The sequence below is a fragment of the Pituophis catenifer genome, unplaced genomic scaffold (genome assembly GCF_029215685.1).
Source record: "Pituophis catenifer annectens isolate HBS135680 unplaced genomic scaffold, rPitCat1.0.hap2 SCAF_6, whole genome shotgun sequence".
Lineage (NCBI taxonomy): Eukaryota > Metazoa > Chordata > Lepidosauria > Squamata > Colubridae > Pituophis > Pituophis catenifer.
In genome coordinates, this window is record NW_027256886.1 from 25,696,719 (window position 1) to 25,702,988 (window position 6,270).

Sequence of the window (6,270 nt, forward strand, 5' to 3'; positions counted from 1 at the left end):
TAAATGTAAGAATAAATGCATTGAGATCTTAACTAAAAAACTGTACACTGCTTATATAGCAGTCAGAGATGCTGGAACTGTGACTGCCCAGGAAGAAGAGTTGTCAATGAAGAAGGACCAATCAAAATCTTTACATGATGTGGTAGATAAGGAAAATGATAGAAATAGATAATAGAAGAGTGAACATACTGTATAGGTTTGATGCTGAGCCAGCAAGATGAGACTGACATTTATCAGCAGCAGAGGAAATAAGAAAGCATGAGAGATTGACAAGTGGATCTGTCCTGGGTGACAAATAGAACAACTTATATCTCAGTTGGGGAGGTTGATGTGTGGTCTGACTAGCCTTCCAATAGTTGTAAACCGCCAACTTGAACCATCCTTTTGGATGGTTCTCCAAAATACTCCAACAATGCATTTTTACAAATGAGAATGCAAAGCAGAATATAGTTCTTTGAAATTTTCATTTATTCAAATGTCATGATGTAATTTACCAGGGAAAGAAAAAAATACATTGGAGAAAACATAGTAAAAATAACGGTCAAAATGTAATATATGTATTAACTTTGGCAAATTGGTGTAAAAAACTCAGTAATTTGAAAGCTATTTGTAAACCTTCAGTCAATGTAATACAGATGTTGCCTCTGGTACAGATCATATAATTAAAAAGCAAAAAAAAAAAAAAAAATGCCTAAAAGGATAGATTCATTTAACCCTAGTTCTCAATTTAGAAAAAAAAATCTTTCAGATGTTGTCTCAGTATTATGGTGTTTCTAATCATAGGTGATCTTAATTGTAATGATGCCAAAATGTAGGCATAAGCTTCGACATGCAAACCACTGCTCTTTTCTATTTGGCTTATGATATTGCATTCAATCCATAAGGGGAAGCTATATGGTAGACAGAGATATATACTTAAAAGACATCTGATTGGTCCCCATTTGAGGCTATATTAGATAAAGTTTCTTTAATGAACACTTAAATAATTTCTAAACTTAATAATTATGATGATTGTGGTGGTTGTGGACATGATAGATGGCTGTTATTATGCATTTGCAAGTGCACCTTTTCAGCTTCCTCTTAATTTTGAAATAGGAGTGACATATGTTTCTCAGCAGCTGTTCATGTATATTCAATGGAGAACAGTCTGGCAGTTGTGGGCTTGCACATCTGTTTATCAAGTCAGAAATTCAAAGGCATTCTTCCAAAGAGCATTATGAGAGGACTCATTTTTTTTGTTCACCTCAACAGTATACACACACTACTTCAAGTCATAACTGTAGGCATTGTTGGCCTAATTTTGTTCAGATTCTACCTATCAGTTTAAAGCACCATGGCTCTATTATTCAAAGCTAATATTATGATGCTCCAGAAAACTGGACTAAATTAAGGATATCATTTCACACGATGAATTCCAGAAAGCAGAATTGTCTGGTTTGCGCACTATGCAATATAAGGCTGATGTAATATTCCAATGTGTGAAAAAAGCATCTTATTTTGACTAGCATTATACAAAAAGATACTAATTAGATTAGAATTATACAAAAAGACCTTCCTCTTCTTTAAAATATAGTCAGTACTGTAAGGTTCATCTTTGTAACAATTTCACTAGCTCCAATAGTTAATTTGTATTTGTTAAAAGTGAAAATGTTTATCCAAAGCTGCAGATGTGGTTGAATTTCTTGTTAGCCATATCACTGGTATGAAAAAGGAATGCTCCAACATTCTTTTTGTTTATTGTCTCTGCATGATCAGCATTTTCTGACTAAAGTCATGTTGGGTGCATGTAAGAGAAGAGGAAAAAGGATCCACATGTCTGGAATTTTTGCCTGTCATTAAGCTGTGGGAGAGCTTGACAGATGGTTTATCTATTCCTAATTGTAGCTGAATGTCTATGGAGATTCTCAGTCATGCAGGTCATGGTTTTCTTTGTTTTTCCTTGAAGATGTTTCACTTCTCATCCAAGAATCTTCTGCAGTTCTCCAGAACTTCTTCAGAACTGAAGAAACTTCTTGGATGAGAAGTGAAATGTCTCCAAGGAAAAACAGAGAGTCCAGTTGCCTTTTGAAAAAGCATATTTGGGATTAACATTAGCTGTTAATTCCAACTCAATACTACCACTGGATCTATAGCATATTGTTATCAATTTTAACAGCTGTTTGAAGTGGAGGTGAGTAGTTGGGTTTATACTGAACTGGTTTCCAATGCAATGGAAAAATGGTTTCTGGCTAAGACAATTTAATGCCTCAGGCAGACAATTCAAAGGCACAATTGATTGGGAAGTTTTCTTGAATTTGTGTTTAATGAATTAAAGAGCAGTGGAAGGAAGCTCTTTGAATGAACTATGGCCTTCTGAATCAGATCTTTCTACCTCCCAGTTCTGTTGATGGTCTTCTAGATCCTTCACTCCTCAGTGTCTGTCTCCTTCCATGTTTGTCATCTTGTTCTAGGTTTTCAATAATGGATTTCTCTGTAATTTTGAGTAGTACTAGATCATTTTGCATATCCAGTTAATCCCTGGATACATCTTCTGCAATGTTTTTATTTAGTGTTTCTTTTATCTGATAAGAAGCAATAATTATCAGTGACCGGGAATAGAAGGGCTACATAAATTGAATGAATAAATGAATGAATGAATAAATAAATAGGCAATTGAATATCCAATGACTAGAAGAAAAGATCTGGTAAAAACAAGGAAAATGTGTGGCAGTTCAAATGGCTGGAATCATTGCTGCTAAAAGGCATGGCTACGTTGAAAGATTAGCAGTTGCTTGGTGTTAGCAGCTTACCTGCTAAAGCTAATCTTTTGTACTATATAACATCTAAACTGGACTCTCCTCTCTTGTTTTATTTCAAATCTGCTTTGCTATTTTCATGCTTCCTTTCTATCCAGTGTTGCTTCTCCTTTCTTTCTCCTCTATCCACCCTTTCCTTTATCTCCCTTTCTGTTAAGTTGGGTGAATGAGGACGCAGCAAGCCAGGCAGTGAGTGACAACAGCTCTGTAGTCTCTCAGCTGCCTTGGATGAGGATTCTTGAGCCCTTGCCTCGTCCAGTGCCATTTGTAGCGTGAGATTTGTCTTTGCGAGCAATCTCCTCTGCAAGCGAATATCTCTCACTCCGCAGATTAGTTGCTCTAGCAGCATCTCATCGAGGTCTCTGTACACTCACTGGTTTGTGGCTTTGTGCAGGCCAGCGACGTACTCGCTGATCGATTCTCCCTCCTGCTTCAGCCGTTGCCGGAAGTCAAACCATTGGATGTACTTCGACGGCGTTGGGGCATAGTGGTCCTTCAGCAGTGTCTGAAGCGTCTGCCACGAGATGGTGTAGACCGAGTTCGGTTCCGACAGGGCCTCGGCCATATCGAACACCTTGGCTCCACAATGGCTCAGGAACAGGGCTTTCTTCCGTAGGTCGGGCAGCCCCTGTAGGTCGCTGGCCACCAGGAAGCATTCGAAGCGGGACATGTAGGATCCCCACTTCTCTTCTGCGGAGTTAAAAGGCACTGGCGGCACATAGGTAGACATCGTCGGTAGATTCTCCAAGTGCTCCGCTCGCTCGCATGGCTAGATTCGGGTTTGCAGCTGTCTTGGCGGCTTGTGGCTTCAGCTCTTTCCGTGGCTTCTGGCCTCAAAATCCCACCTTCGTCGCCAATGTTAAGTTGGGTGAATGAGGACGCAGCAAGCCAGGCAGTGAGTGACAACAGCTCTTTATTGTAGGGTGAGAACCCAGCAACTGACCAGGGGAAACAGCTCCCTTTATATACCTTGCAGCTGTGGTGGTCAGCCAATCAGCTGATGGTCAGTTAATTCAAACTGCCCGCCCAAATCTACATACATAACACTTTCCTTAATCTCCTTTGTTGAACAAGGGAGGGGTACTTATATATATATATGTGTCTGTCTCTGTGTGTGTGTGTGTGTGTATGTATATAAGAATGAGTTGTGTATGAGAAAAGAGTTATCTCATGCAGATGGCGGGTTAATTAATTTTGTATAAAACACATGTTTACATGCTTACACATTTAGTAGGCTGTCAAATGGAACATCTAATGAAGAATTTGAGGACTGATTTCAGATGAAGTTGACAACTCCGAATTGACAGGATGGGACAGGAATTTTCCTGAGCTTATATTTTTCTTTTATTATTTCTTGGTAGCACTGAATTCCTTTGGTTAAATATGATATTGTTCTATGCCTACCGTAAAGATAATGGTTTTGCCATGATAGCTATCAGTCACCTCCGTATTTCAAGCAAGCAGACAAGAATATAAATTCAAAATATGATCTGGACTGAATTTGACGTATTTTCAGTTTTGAGGATGAATAATTCAGATTTTCTTGATAGAACATGTGTTAAGGTAAAAGTACTGAAAGTTACCATATAATGTTAGATAATGAAAATAAGAGACTATACTGATCAAGAAAATTCCTCTGGATAATTTCTGTAAATCATGGGAATATCCAGACATTCTTCAAGTCAAATATATAGTGAAATTACAGGTGCTCTGTAAATGATGGAGTGGATTTTTAAAATATTAAAATAGAATTTGGGAAAGATTTAAGACATAATTTGTTGGAATTTTGAAATTTATAGATTACCCTAAAGCAGAAAATGGTTAATATTCACTCACAAAAAGTGTGACCATTTGTGCTTTGTGACCAGGGTGGATTTGATTTAAACCGAGTTGATTTAAATTACAATTTAAATCATGATTTAAATCACTAGTAAAAAGGCTTGATTTAAATCAACTCGATTTAAATCATAATTTTTAAAGAGCAACTGTCATCTCTGCTACTCCTTTGACCCACTGTTGACTCACCAATAGTCCCAGTGTTGCAGAATATACAGCCTCATGCTACATAACTAAGCTCCATTTCATGCTGAATAAACTAAATGATTTATGTATCTTAAATAGAAAACTACCTTATGATAGATTTTTACCCCCAAGTTTTTTATTAAAATAAATTCGATAAAAATAAAAAAAATCCGATTTAAATAAAAAAAAATCTGATTTAAATAAAAAAAATCTGATTTTTTATATTTTTTTAAAAAAAATCATTGATTTTTATCCACCCTGTTTGTGACTAGCAGTTGTTTCTTTCATGAATTCTCTCTACAGAGCACTTGTGTCCTTAGTGAAATCAGTGTAACAGTTTACACTGTTACAATCACTGTTACAACACTTACAGTTACAACCTTGGCTATGCCATAAATTCTGTGTATGCTTAAAGATTAACTTTATATGGGCAAAATCAGACCATATTAGGTTTTAGTATTCTGAAGAAAAGAATACTGTCCCAAACTCTTGGAAATAAAGTGTTACTTATTTTTTAAAACAAGGATTTGGATTCTCAGCCACCCCCTATTTTTAAAAAAGAATTAAAAACCTCATTTGGTATAAGAAAAATATTTTTAGAAACATAAACCTGAAATATTAGTACACTGGGTATCATAGCTAAGCAGTGATGTTTCTGCATGTTTCCTTCTAAATTTTAAGAAATATTAAAAAAAAAATAGTAATTGTGGTAAGGAGAAAAGTAAGTGATAATGTTCTATCTAATGTTCCTCCTTCCCTTTTATGTCCCATAATCACAGTGTAATATGACTGTAAATATTCTTACTACAGCTTGAGTCTGGATTTCTCCATCTCCAACTGCTTTTTAAACATTTTAAAGGATCCAGGCAACACCATCTGTGTGGTAAACACAACGTCCACAGGTTTGACCTACAGGCTTGCTCAATCTTAAATCATATCCAGACTCCTGACTTTCATTCAGCCTTAATTTTTTATCTATGAAATGAAAATACTATATGATAGTATTATTATATATCATAGTAATGCTATACAACCACCATATGCCATGGTTGTTTCTAACATTGGATTATAATGCTTTACTTTTCTTTTTAAAAAATCACAGATGAATGTAAAGTCATAGACACATTTTTCACAATGTTATTCTTTGTAAATCCCAGAGATTATGTTCATATGAATGTTTATTCATATTAATTTAACCGTGATTCATGGAATGAAAGCAGTTTCCTAGATATGCACAGCACATTGGACCATAAACTCCCCAAATTATATGGGTTAATGTATCATCCTAGATTAAAATGTAGTTGACTTAATTTGTAATTCAACTATGCACATATGAATAGTACTGGTTTTAAGAATTATCAGGATAGGTTTTTAAAGACGTTGCATATCTGTTTTTCACTGAGTGGATCCAGAATGATATGAACGTAAGGATTTTTGTATGCACACAATGAAA